The sequence below is a fragment of the Suncus etruscus genome, chromosome 17 (genome assembly GCF_024139225.1).
Source record: "Suncus etruscus isolate mSunEtr1 chromosome 17, mSunEtr1.pri.cur, whole genome shotgun sequence".
Taxonomy (NCBI): Eukaryota; Metazoa; Chordata; class Mammalia; order Eulipotyphla; family Soricidae; genus Suncus; species Suncus etruscus.
This window is the reverse complement of record NC_064864.1, coordinates 66,222,673-66,237,491: the sequence shown is the minus strand read 5'-3', so window position 1 is coordinate 66,237,491 and position 14,819 is coordinate 66,222,673. Positions and strand designations below refer to the sequence as shown.

The following is a 14,819-nucleotide window of genomic DNA, read 5'->3' as shown; positions in this document are numbered from 1 at the left end:
TCTATATCTGGGCCTAATGCTGCTATCTCACTGGTTTTGCTTTCCAAAGCCCAGCACTATTCTCCGTATCTGTTTCTGAAGATCTGGAATCCATTGCTGGCACTCCAAAGGCCTCTTGGTCCCTTTGGCCTTTCTTTATTCTCAGACTGTGTGGAAGAGAACTTCCACTTTCCTTCCATCCTCCCCAGCACTAATGAGGGTCAAAGAGAAAAACACAGGGCTGTTCCCCTTTTTATATCTTACTATTCCCTACCCCTAGCCATTTCCATTTTCTGACAGACCATCTCTTCAGCTGTAAGATGTAAAGAGCCATTTCAATGAACCAGATTACTTGGTTTCCCTTCTCCACATAACTGTGTCTCTTCCTTGATGATATTTGAACCTCCATAAAGCATGAGCCTAAACTGGCATTCCACAGGCAGCCCATCTCTTTCCTGAGAAGCAGACCAAAAGTCACCCAGCACAAAATGTTTTTTGAGACAGTGCCAGCTGCCCTGCCTGAACTTTCAAACCATCTCCCTGTGAGAATCAATATTAATAATCCAGGTCTCTAACACTCCAGAAAAGCAGCCTTGGATATTCAGAATCTTGTGTGTTCAGTAGTCTGTCTGAGAGGTATGTAAAGTCCCCACATCTCTGTGTTTCAAATTTCAATCTCCTGGTTGAATTTGGTTTTCAGAGACATCCTGCAAACCAAATCAACTTGGTTTTCAATGCCTCCATCAGCCTTTGAAGTATTTGATGACTCGTTTAAGAGTCCAGACACAGGTAGACAACCAGGTTATAAAATAGTCATTGCAGTAAAGTGTGCTCTGACATCTCTCCTCTAGGCTTGACAAGAGGACAGAAAATACATTTTGCCAAACTAATTGTGTCAATACCAGATATTCTCAAAAGGATGCCCTGTCTTCAGTCGACTGGACTTTGACCATTCATCCCTGAACCTTGTATTCCATCTTTGGAACCAGCATGGTTTTTCTGCACCAGCACCAGGAATTGAACTTTAATGGGAAAAGTCCTAAAACTGCCCTGGCACAGACTTGCTCCAGAGAGGGTTCATATGGCACCCTGACAACTTGGAAACAGCAACAACTTGTTTTCAGGGTAGGTTTCCCTGTATCTCCTCCACCTAATGGTGAGATGAAACCAAAAGACACTCCAGGATACCCTGACTTCAATATAGGATCTGTGCAAAAACTAATATCTCTAATTACAGAAACCTGACTGTGACAACCATGATTGGGGACAACTTTTACTGGGACCATGAAGAAAGACTTTGGGGTTAAACAATGTAGCATGCCCAGAGCCTGTAATTGATCTTATGGCACGAAGCTTCATGGGTATGTTCTCCCGATTTTTAGGTCAAAGATTTTTCCTTTCTATTTCCCCAAATTTTGCAGTGCCTATGCAAAATCTGCCCCCACCACCATCATTTTTAGTTGTTTTTTTCTTCTTTTTAATTATTTTTTACCTTTTAAATAGTGACTTTTTCTTAGAACCTGAGGACACAAATTACTTTGTTTCACCTCATATTTCTGCCTTTTTTTTATAAAATTAAGAAAAAAGAAAAAAAAAGAAAGAATGGAGGCCAGGGGACAAGTGGTCTCAGGTGCATTGGTAGAGAAAAAAAGGACAGTACTAAGTATCCAAGCCAAAGTCAATAACAATAAAATCAAGATACCTTTAACAATCTAACAATTAACTAACTTTATCTAACAATTATCTAACTTTAACAATCTAAACTTAAATGGACCTATTATACTGGCAGGCCAAGGGACAAAGGCTGGTGGTGTAAGATGCACTCTGGGATTATTGGTGGAGGGAGGTAAACGCTGGTGGTGGGAATGGCCCTGATTCACTGTATATCTGAAATTCAACTATTAGGGACTTTGTGGATCACAATGGTTTCAATAAAATAAAATTAAATAAATGAATAAATAAAAATATATCTAAATGATACTGTGACATTTTAGAAAGTCAAAAAAATAAGAAATCTAATGAATATCTTTCATTCATAGTAAAGAAAATATAAATATGGATTTTATTTCTGGAATACATTACAATATTTAGTTCCATAAAGTAGAGGCAGTTCAACATTATAATATATATGTATATGTATATACATACATATTTTTATTATAATAATTTTTATTTTGACCAAAGTGGATTACATATCTTTCACAGTAATATTTTAGGTACATATTAACATTGAATCAGGGGATTCCCATCACCAAAGTTGTCCTCCCTCCACCCTCGTTCCCAGCTTGCATCCCATATTCCCCTCCCTTACCCCCGGGCTGCTAGTGTAAGTGGTCCCCTCTGTGTCTAGCTTGTTGTAGATTGGGTATCTTTTGCCATAGATTGGGATTTGGTTTTGGATTGGTGTTTAAGTCCAATAATTTTTATTACTACTTAGTGATCATACAACTGTTTGGTCTTGGTACCCTCCATTATTTCCCCCTCAATTTGAGAGGCAGAGCAAAATGGTTCAAGTTATGTGGTTCTGTTTGAAGAAAAGAAAAGCAATAAAATGGGGTAAAAATAAAACAAGTCAAAAATGGACAGAGTCTTTAAGAGGCTCTCAACATCAGTTTGAGGAAAGAAAAAGAAAATGGAAGAGAAATACCACAACAATACAAAAAGAAAAATCAAACAAAAAATCCAATGAGCACTACAATAAAGACAAGCACCACATAATAACCACAGTCCCGAAATAAAAACAAAACAGAGTGCAAAAAAAGAAAACAACAACAATAACAAACCAAAAGTCAAAAAAGTATATAAATAAATAATAAATAAAATTATTTTTGCTGCTTCTTTTTTTCTGCAAAGGCAGTAAATATTGAGGAAATTAGAGAGGGAATTCCCTTGGCCTAAGAGATACAGGGTTTCTCCGCTCTTGAAGTATACTGTAATGGGAATAAGTACAGACTCCTTGCATGTTCTTTTACTCTACCCTAGGTCCTTTTGTGGTGTATGGAAGACATCTGCTCTGTCATGGGTGATAAAAGACCTCTGATTTTATCAAGATCTAGAGATCTTGGTATCTGCACAGGTCAAAGAATGGAGCTTATGAAGAAAGCTTTCTTTATGGTTCTAGAAGTTCTGTTCCTTCACTGTCATTTTAATCAGTCTTCTGTAGCTGGTGATCTTGCTCATTGCACTGATCCTAGGACGAAGCCTAGCATAGAGTCTTTTGTTATGTTTCCAGAGACTCGTTCAGTTGCAGTTGTCTCAGTCAGACCTCTGAATTAGAGATCTTGGTTGCTGTACAGATCATAGGCTGAACTCCAGACTAGGGCTTTTTTATTGGTCCCAGGATACATTCTGCCCAGTCATGGTTTTCAGTCAGTCATCTGTAGATAGTGATCTTGGCTTTTGCACAGATAAAAGGATGACAAGTCTTCTGATTTTGTCTTATCGTTAGATAGTGAGGTAAGACAACCTGCACTTAGATCAAGTTGTTGCCATTTCTTCATTGTCAGGATATAATATCAAAACTGGCACATGTTGGTGCCAGAGCAGTATTAAGGATGTCCCAGAGGGGGGTTGGTTCCTGGAGCTGTTGTAGAGAACTGTGTCATTTTTTGTCTGGGATCCAGGGTTCAAGTTTGGATGGTCGCTATCTAATCACCTATAGTCTAAGTTGGGTCCACGTGACATATGCTCAAGGTGGGAGGTGCCCCTGTATTGTAAAAAAAAAAAGTATGAGTTCTTATCCCTAGTAGATAAGAGCTTATTTTTATACATAAAATTTCCTCTTTTTTAAGTATGCCTTTGCAGAAAGAAATGGTGCTACATTATATTGCTGGTGCATTTGGGGGTGGGAAGAGAAGAAAACAGAAACAAGACAAAAAATAAAAATATATATACTCACATATATATAAAGAAAAAAGAATTAAAAAAGTAATTAAAGGAACAAAGTGATGCAGGAGACTACCTTACATTTGGGGAAAAGCAGGTTAAGAGATAGTATTATATAGGTTTTAAGCTTATGAAGGAAGTATAGACTTCCCATTGACTTTAGAGATTTTCTTGTGGGATGTGGGATCCAGAGCACATTTTTATCACACACCTTGGTCTTCTTAAGATTGAGAAAAAATTTGTGACAGAGATTTTTTTTAATGCCCTCCTTGTTAACAAGCCCTTGGCTAGTTCCTGAAAGCTGAGCTATAAGAACTGTTCTCTGCAATTCTAAGTGATAAGGACATTTTGTGTTTTTGCATATTAATTTTATATCCTGCCTCTTTACTGTACAGATCTATTGTTTCTAGAGTTGATCTGGCAGGTCCAGAATCACAGGGGAGGCCCAAAGACAAACAAGCAAACAAACAAGAAATAATCTGATGTATGAAAACCCTACATTCTGGTGTTATTTTATAATTATAACTAAAATGCCAGGGAGTTAATCTATTTTAATTAGTGTTTTAAAGTTTTCCTTAATTAAAACATGCCAGGAAGTACAGGGGAATTTTTGTGCTTGTGTCAACATACTTTCAATTCAATTTCACAAATGTTTCTTAAGGAAACATTGTTCTAGGTTCAATAGAAGTAAGAAATCTCTTTGGCATGACAATAATAAAAAAAAACACAGCTACTGTTGCTACTCTATTAGATACCCCTTTATGTGCCAACAATTCTACTGGAAGATTTGCATAATTTGGAAAAAAGTAAACGTGTGTGTTAACAGGAAAGGAAGAATTAAGTAAATTAAATGATAGAGCAAAAAATAGAGGAGTGTTTGGAGAAGAGAACTTAAAAGTTTGATACTGTGAGTAGAGATGTACTTGATATTGTGTAGAGTTACTAGACTGACTTTTCCACTGTGATTGCAACGAAGTGTCTTAAAGCAGTTCTCTCTGCATTCACATGGGTCTGAGGGAGAAATTGGGGGACTCCCCTGCTCCATGTCCTTTGATTCCTTTGCCTGGTCCAATAATAAAGTACCACCATGAACCAAGTAAAAGAAGTTTAGTTTCAAAAAAAAAAAAAGTTTAGTTTTATGCACACAATGTTCCATAAGATAAGGAATGCAGTGAGTGCCAAATACAGTTTAAATAGCTTTAAACAAAGAAATATCTTCGATGAACAGACACAGCAAAGAAGTTTTGAAAGTTGGTGCAGACAACTAACCTAATAAGCTAAGCAAAGCTGTTGACACAGTTCCTGTCTCTAACGTTGGTGGGGGTGGGAGGGTGGAGGGGAGGTGACTCTCCAGCTCCAGTAGGGCCTTTTGTGCTTGTAATTATTTCTTGCCTTGTGGGAGAAAACAAAGAAGAAAAGTACCAAAGAAAACAATATTTCTTTTAGGAGGAAAGGAGGATGCAGGATTCAATCATTTATCAACTTCATCTTAATTCAAAATAGGAAGTATGCAATATAAGCATATCTTGGGGCAGCCTGCTCTTGTTTGGGGGAAATACAGAGATTGTACCTTCCTTCCGGAGGCTTTAGGAAAAAGTCTTTCCTTGCCTCTTTCTAGCTACTCAAACCCCTCTTAATCTATGTTCTCCATCTTCAAAGAACAACACTAAGTTGGACCCTCTTCTCTCACTCTGATCTGGTACCTTCCTCTTCTACTCTTAGGACACCTGTGGTTATGCTGGTCATGTATAAAATCAAGAACATCTCTTTTAATTCATCTATACCCTTACCTCTCTCTGTTATAGAATATATGTAGTCAGATTCCAGGGATTAGGACATGGATATCTTAGAAACTGCACTATTCTACTTTCCATACAGAATCCAAACTTAAGCAAAGAGTCTTTAGAAGCTAGAAAATGCAAAGAAATGAAGGCACCTCTGTTTCTGCTGTGTTCTGGTTCATCTATAGCTGCTGAGTTCTCACTGAGTTCCCAGTAGCCTTGAAATTTCATGGAGGTCAGAATGATAAGAGCAATGTCTTCTGAGTCACAAGAGCCCTTTTATTCAATAACTGGGCATAGGTTAATGAAAGTGAGTTTTTGGAAAGCACCAAAGAATGAGGAGTAGGTGCCAGAAAGGAAAACTGAAATAGGAAATAGGAACATTCAGTTCCCAGAACACTTTATCCCCCAGTTTTGGGGATGAAGGGAGGGGCTGAAAGTTGAATCATCACCCATGAACAGTGATGAACTCAATCATGCCTATTAATAAAGTCTCCATAAAACTCGAAGGTTGGGGGTTTGGAGATATTCCAGATTAAGTAATTAGAATGTTGTTTGTGACCTCACCCTGTGTGTCTCTTTATCTGAATCTTGATTCATATAGTTCAATTCCTTTTGTAGAAATCAGTAACCTGGTAAGTAAACAGCTTCTTCGAATACTGGTGATATGTTCTAGCAAATTCCCAAACCCAAGGAGGAGCCATGAGTATCTGATTTGTAGTCAGTTATTTAGAAGTGTAAGTGCTAACCTGGACTTGTGATGGGCAGAAAAAGACATCCATCTTACCTTTATAACTCTAAAACATTTTTCAGAAACTGGAGAAGAAGCCATGAATAACCAAAGATACCCCCATTGATTTTTGTGCTCAGACATCACACCTGACAGGTTTGGTGGACCATATGTGCTGCTGGGGATGGAACCCATGTTGGCCATTTTCAAAAGAAACACCCCACCCACTGTACTATTGCTGTGCTCTCCCTATTAATTTTAATAGTTCGTTTACAAAATGAAATTATTTCAAAACAGCCTTATAGGACTGAACCCTTAAACTGAACTTAACCTGAACCTGCTATTGTCTCTGAGTTGAGTTGAATGTGCCCAGATGGAATTGAGCTGAATTAAAATTGCATCTAGGAACCCTAAGAGGGGATCTAATTCCTGCTTAGCTATTCCTCTTTATTCCCTGCCCTTCTTGGCAACTGATCATCCAGTCACAACACAAAAGAGAGAAGAGAGCTCAGCAGGATTACAATTGCCTGAACAGATGTCCACAAAAGTAACCACAAGAGTAAATACAATGGGTAGACTAGTAGGTAGTGTAGACTGAGGCTAATAACAATGGAATTCAATGTAAGATCAGCTCAGTTCACTAAGTTCCTAGAGCTGTGACTTTGGTTCAGTTCCAGAACCATCATTGGTCATGATCTCCAAAATAGGGCTATAACTCATAGTGCCTTCTTCCTAGAATTACTGAGTGGAAAAGCAAAACCCAAGCACTCAATCATGCACCTAATAAGAAAAGTCATGGAAACTCCATCTCATTCTTCTAAACTATAGGCTGTCAATGAAGTTTCAGCCAACGGGGAAAAAACCAGCCTCCTTTATTGATTTTGACTAGGATGGATTGGGTACAGAAAATTACGCTGGACACTGAGAACTTGAAAGCCTGAATGTCCAGTTATATCTCATTCATCCCTAGGTCCAAAGCACAGAGCCAAACCTTTTTCATAAAAGGAACTCAATAAATACTTTCACTAACTAGCTAGAGTGCTGATCTCTGATAGGTCTGTGAGACTGAATAAGATACTCCACTGGTCTCCAGGCACTAAGACAAGTATGTCCTCTCTTCCAAGATGTCAATGATGTTTGCTTCTGCCTCAGATAGTATCCCACAAATTACCAGTAGATTGCATCGGCCTCAAGATGATATACCATAAGTTATTTAAAGAAAGTCTTTCACAAACATATTCATCTCCATAAAGCAAGTTATACTTGCTCTTCACAGATCCATGTTCTCCATTGTACATACAATTGCTTGCTTGTCTCTACATTTCTTTGCTTGCCTAGTTCTTTTCTGGAGAAGCTTGCATTCTCTCATGAATCCATACACTTCTCCCTTTCCCCTCACATCTTTCTAAATAAGTTTCAAGAACAACTATCTTGCTTCACCAAAAACAAAACAAAAAATAATCAAAAGAAAACTATTTTTCCAAAACTTACATGGGAACTATAGTGTTTTCTCTATTTTCATAACAAATTATCAAATGTTGGCCTTGTAAATATTTAGAATTCTGTGCAGATTGCTCACACTGGAACAATTGCTTAAAGATCTTCTGAGTGCTTTTGGCAAAAATGGTGTCTGCCATCCATTTCCTTGCTTTTATACTATTTTCCAGAAAACGGTTAGAAAGGAGAGTTTCTGAGCTCTTCCAGAGCTGCATTAATCCTGGTCAGTGCACTTATAAAGGTTAAGAAGCAAAGAGTTTCATGAGCAGCCAGGTCACTGTGGCACTTATTCATAAGTAAATATTAATTGTGTCGGTGCTTCTTCTTCTGTCACTATCATTTCTGCTATAAGCCAGACAGTTTTGCACAATTATGATTATTCAACGATACTCAACAATACAAACCTCAATCTCCCTCCAAAAGTTATATGCATTTTATTGTTCTCAGAATAAATATAAAGATGTGTTTTACTTATGAAGATGGATAAAATCTCTGACAGAACACAACAGAAAGACTGGAGAAAAGGCAAAGAAGTCTGCCCTAATATAAAATGTTCTCAATGCTCTGGCAGGATAGGAGAGGGCCAGGGCATTGAACTAGATTCAAATTTATTATCCTCGGCCACTAACTCCTTCTATCTTTGAGCAAGTTTCCTAGGCTTTGGTTCTCTCAATAGTAAGAAAAATTCAATAGATGATATTAATAGCCAGAGTGATTATATACTATTTATTGCTCATTTAAAAAAATGAAACTAAAATTAAAAAAAAAAGAAAAAAGAAAAGAAACTCGCCCAGAACTTCTGATGTTTTTCCTGCTGTGAAATACCCTGGTTCTATCAATCTGACACAGAAGAGTAACATAATATGGGGCTTTTTTCACTCACCTACTCCAGAAGAAGCCCCCAAACTCTCTAAAACCATCCATCTCCAAGTGGCTCATCCCACCTGGATTCCAAATGACAAAAGTTTGAGTATTCTTACATTTCAGCTTTTATTCATTTTTCTCTACTCTGCTATAAAAAGCAAAAGCAAGAGCAAAAAGCAGAAAGGTCTTAAAATGAATCCATTAAGTCTGTATAAAAATCTCTCTGTCTGTAAAAAATTTTCCAGAGCTCTAAAATAGATCTGCACCAGCCAGTATATCTCTGATACCATTGGCCAGAGAGAAGAACCATGGGTTCATTTATAATAATCTGCTTAACTGGAATTATCAGGGCACGAGGGGTTCTATGAAATGAGCTTTCTAGAAAACAGGCACATAAAGATGGAAGCTTTTGTTTTGCTTTGCTTTTTATTAAATTTTTTTATTAGAGCACTGTGATTTACAATGTTATTCGCAGTTGAGTTTTACACATACAATGTTCCAGCTTTGTTTTTAAACAGGAAGGAAAGGAGGATTGCTAAAAATCATTGCTCTTTACCTGGCTGCCAATACTAAGAACAATGAACAATATACAAAAACAATTTCAACCTTCCTAGGGATTCAGACTGGGTATCTTTGACAACATGGGGAGGGCCCTGTAAGGAAGGAAGGTCCAGGAGCTGGCAGAGAGAGCTTGGTCAGGACTTCCATTGGCAGTCTCTGGGCTCAGGACCCAACCCTGGCTGAAGTTCTCCCATTGCTTTTGGGCTCTATTGAGCTTCTCCTAAATATCTCACCCCCACACCCACCATTCACTTCTCCCTTTAACTTGCTTATTTCTTGTCCTTTTGTTTAAACTGCAGCTTGGACCAGCCAACTCCTGCTCTAGCCCATAGCCAGGCAAACCCTGATCCTTTAGCTTATTCTAAAGCAAGCCATAGTGCAGATTCTACACTGAACCTAAGACCAGAGTCTTTAAGTGACTCCCTCCTCGTAGATTCTTGAGTCCTGTGTCTTTTGGCTTCCAAGCCATTGGGAACATTGTGTTAAGACATATCAAGGAAAAGTCTGTTCTCCTTCTGTAGTCCTCTGATCAAGTCTAGATAGAAAGTCTTTGAGACATTATGATCCAGGTATTGCCACAACCATACTGCTCAGTGATACCCTTCTCACCAGGAAGTCTCTGCAGACCATACATGGAGAAATGGGCTAGGACATGTTCCAATAAAATCTTATTAGACAGGTAGCTCTTGGACAGACCCTGAGATAGTGGTTGCTTTAGTCAGCAGGGTTTTATTTTTTCAGATTTTTTTTCTCTCCTGGCTCCATGCTCAGAAATTGCTCCTGGCAGGCACGGGGGGACCATATGGAACAACCGGATTTAAACCGATGACCTTTTGCATGAAAGGCAACTGCCTTACCTCCATGCTATCTCTCCAGCCCCGTTTTTTTTTTTTTTTTCAGATTTTTAAAGCCCAAAACCTAAGATTCTTTTGTCCTAGTGCTAATGAAGTTCAACATTTTTTAAATGCAAAAAATGGCCACTTTGCATGGCCATTGTAATTCATTTTTCAATACTTAGTAAGCTAACCAGCCTGATGAATGAGGCCTTTCCTAACTCGCTTTTCCCTGCATTATTTTATTCTAGGAAAGAAAAGTGGTAGCTAAACCAGAGAAACCAGAACAAAAAAGAATCTGTCTAAATCAATAGAATTTCTTTCTTTATTTTAAAAATAAAATAAAATAAATAAAATTAAGTTCATTCTTAAGGGAAACTAGCTAATTTGCCACTCAAAGTGCAATTATCCTCCCCAATTATTCCACTAGGTTTAGTTCTTAAAATTCAGTTTATTTGAGACTGATTTCATGAGAATAAGAAAGAGCAGAATCTCCTTCTCAAATGTCTCTCATTTCTCAAACATCTCTCATGTCTCTCATTATACTCAACATCTAAATCCAGAGGCAGTATGTGCGCATTACTAAATCAGAGGCATCTCTGGGGTAAGGCTCTCCATCTTAATTATTCATGTCAATTCTGGGGTATTTGGAGATTGCCTGGGAGCACTGCTGCAGAGCCCCAGGAATTCCTGGGCCCAGTGTGACAAAGGCCCAGACTGAGCTCCAGAGCAGGCCTCAGTATCTTGGGAATCTGATTAGGGAGAGGAGCTGAGAGGCAGCGTCCTGGGAGATGCCATCTTGTGCATGATATAGGTCCTGTTGATATGGGTTGAGAATCTGGCCCCATTACCAGTTATGCAAATGAATAAGGGGTTTGGATTTTAGTTTCTTCTTCTCAAGATCAGGGTTCAAAACGAGAGTCCATGGGGCCCAGAGAAATAGTACATTCTAGAGCCAGTTTTGTTCCACAAATCTCCTTTTGTTCCATGCTTATTTGTTCTGGCTACTTGTTTGCTCACCACCAAGCAATCCTCACCCGAGTTCCCAACAGGATAAAGAGGAAATACATTGTGTTGCCCTTTATTTCACAGTGAAAGAGAGGTGGAAGGTCCCAAGCTATTCCAGGATATCATCTTATCTGCTGATTCACAAGTTAATGAACTGTTTCTGTATATTTCAGATACAAAAGACTGTGTTGTGTAGATGAAGAGGATTAGAATTTGTAAACATTTCCCTGCAATTATGCATAGTTCTGATTCTAGTCTGGAAGAGAAGCAGGGATGGACTAGGAAGTGCAAAGCTATGTGAATGATTCAATGTTTATGTATGTGAGGGGGGGAAATTCCTTTAATTGGCATGATTGCTGAGTTAGCTAGAGTCAAGGTGGAGAGATCAGTAAGTCAGCTTAAGGAGTGTGTCATGAATTGGTGGGTGGTGGTGAGGTGTCCTTAGTGGAAAGGGACAGACAGGTCAGGGACCTGTCTTTTTTTTTTTTTTTTTTCAGGAACACTTCACGAATTTGCATGTCATCCTTGCACAGGGGCCATGCTAATCTTCTCTGTATCATTCCAATTTTAGTATATGTGCTGCCAAAGTGAGCACTCAGAAAGGTATCTTTTTTTTTTTTCAAAATATAAACTTTTTTTTTTTTTTTTTTTTTGCCAGTCGAGAGGTTTATTGAGGGGAGATCAGGGTTTTTATGCCCTGCTTCAGTGGGAGGAGTAGTAACATAGGATTGAAACATAAACCAATCAGATTTGTACAAGTACAACAATTTTAACCAATGAAAGCATAAACACATTTTGATGGCGGGAAGGATAAAGAGGAACCTGGCAGGATGGGGGGAGGGGAAGCAAATTCTTAAACAAATAGCTAATTGATATTTACGCAAATACAATTATTTGTTTAGCCTATTTTCCATTTAGATCTATCTTTTGTGCAAGCAATAAGGATCATAATTTAAACTTTACAAAAACATATCTATAACTACATGCTTGAGAGCAGTTACAAAAACAGGTTCCATGGAAAGGTTAAGGCATCTGGTTAAGCCAGATCTTTTAATGCCTTTATCTTACTATATTTAAATAACCTCTCAGAAAGGTATCTTGACTGTAGTTGGCTCCATTAAAGGCTGAATGTTCTGGCAGAATGAGCAGAATTGTCCTTTGAATGAACATGTGCTTTCTGGGCTTAGCATGAGCTGTGGCTTTCAACCACAGACAAAGGCAGAAAGTCACTAGTCTTTGGTTATCACCCAGAGATCCACAGTCTGTGCACACAGAGACATGTCATGAAGGTTGGAGGGGAAAAGATGGAAAAAATTGTTAGAAGCATTATTTCTGTGTTACTGGGAAGGGCTGCTGGTGCAGCTTCCCTCTAGTCCTAGGTTCTCTCTTGAACTTGATGCTGTGCCCTAATTGGACAACGCCAAAATCATGCGGTACCCACATGGAACAGAGTATTGGTGGCATCAGAAACTCTTAAATGGAGATACTTGCTTTTAAAGAATTCACATGTGTCTGCACATAAGACTCCAGAGAAAGAGGCTTAGCTAATTCAACCAGAATTTCATAACAAAAGGCTTGGTACCAGAGTTGGGGACAAAACCAATGAGTTAAGAATCTGGCCCCATTACCAGTTATGCAAATGAATAAGGGATTTTGGCTTTTAGTTTTCTCTATTTTAAGCACGGGAATATAAAGTTCAAGATTCAAAATTAGGGTCCATGGGGGCCAGAGAAATATTACATAAGATAAGGCATTCACTTGCCATGTATGCAGCTGAACCACATTCAACCCATGGTACCCCACAGCATCTCTAAATCCACCATGAGTGATCTCTGAGCACATAGGCACACCATCAGGTGTCACCCAAAAATGAAACAAAAACTAGGGCCCAGCTACCATCTGCTTTTAAAATAAAGGTTTAGGTTTATTTTAATCAATAAAGCTCTATTGGAACATGGCCTATTTACACCTAAGGGAAAAGTTCAACAACTATAGCCCAGTGTCCTACAACCCTAAAAGAATTACTTTCTTGGGGCGTAAAATGTTACTCAAATGATAATGTACCTGTTTAGCATGTTTAAGGCCTTGAGTTTGATCTCCAGCACCTCCTGACTCCCTAAGAGTTGCCTGCTTAAAGTATAATTATTATCTCATACTTTATATTTCTGGACTCAATAATTTTTTTCTTTTCAGTTTGCTTTTCAAGGTTCGAGACTGAACCCAGGGCATCATCCCTGCAAGGCAAATGCTCAACTTCTGAACTGCCACTTCCCATGACATCTCCCAGATCCTCTAGCTTGTCCCTAGGTTGTCATTTTCTATGAAAATGCTTCAAATGTATGTATACATGAAATGTTCCTGCTTGTCCTTCACAGCCATTGTTTGTTGATGTATCAAGATTTGGAGGTATGCCTCAAGGGACTTCCCTTTTGAAGCCTCCATCAACTAAGAAGAGATGTCCTGGGTATAGACATCATGGTGGTGATGATGGGGCAGAGGAAACTATGTCTATGTTCCTGGAAAAGTGTTTCTAGTGAAACCTGAGCTCTTCTTCCCTGAAACACTGAGACCACGGCCCCTGGCCTTCACAAACTCAAACCTGAACCACTAGACAGGAAACCACTCTCTGGCTGCTTTGTTCCATAATAGATCCTACCTTTATAGGATGATGTAAATCCCAGCCACTCAGAAATTGTAGTTTTCTATTTTCTTCCCAGCTAATACAATTCATAAAACACAGCCAACCCATGCAAGAGTCACCAATTCCCATTAAACTTTGCCAATTATGTCAGAGGATTGATTCTTGTTCCAATGAGCCACGTACCTGGGATGTCAGGAGATGATTTTCTGCAGAGAAATCCAATTCTTGGAGGGAGAGGGTCACAGCAGTAACTGAGCCCCTGGCGGGCCCTCCCAAACACCCCCCCCTTTCTGTCGGTGAAATTACAAGCTGACAGTCTGTGCCAGCTGGTGCTTTTCTGATATGGGTCATTCGTCATCTTGACAGGAGCTCTGAAAAGAAGTTGAAGGATAGTTTTAATCCCTGCCATGGAAAGCATACTGGTACTGAAAATAAGTGTCTGCAATTAGGAAGCTGTTAAAAAACAAACATTAATCCCTAAAATTCCCCATCTGTTGTGAAACGGACCTCATCTGGATATTTAACAAAAGTACAAAAAGAGTATAAAAAGAAAAGTACAAATATATAGGCACAGTGATTTCACTGTTCCTATTACCCTGGTAGCATCCTCCTGCCCTCTAAATCTGGCAGTAACTTGGGGTGTGACCGCTAGACCTCTAGAGACTGAACTTTTCTGTCACTCTGTACCCATCCAGGAGAGAGATGGGTCATGTGACATCCTTTAGCTGTCACTCTATACCCATCCAAGAGAGAGGACTTCTTGGGTCATGTGACCATGCTTCAGTTGTCACTCTGCCATAAGGAAAATGACCACATGGATTGGTTGACCAGATCCTAAACCCCCTGCAGCAGTCAAAATGAGAATAAAGGATACAGGTGGATATTCGACCAAGTAGATTAAGTAGAGAAAGGTTTCAGGTAATGAGAAAAGACACATAAGAAGACTCAAGTGAGGGCCAGGAGAGATAGCACAGCGGTGTTTGCCTTGCAAGCAGCCGATCCAGGAACAAAGGTGGTTGGTTCGAATCCCAGTGTCCCAT

At 39.0% G+C, this 14,819-nt stretch overlaps 1 non-coding gene across 1 annotated transcript; it reads right to left on the bottom strand.

The window, feature by feature from the left end:
- Nucleotides 1–11,626: 11,626 nt before the first annotated feature.
- On the bottom strand, nt 11,627–11,733 carry LOC125995368 (U6 spliceosomal RNA). Its single transcript, XR_007490906.1, has one exon. It is a non-coding gene; the product is annotated as a U6 spliceosomal RNA (small nuclear RNA).
- Nucleotides 11,734–14,819: the final 3,086 nt, after the last annotated feature.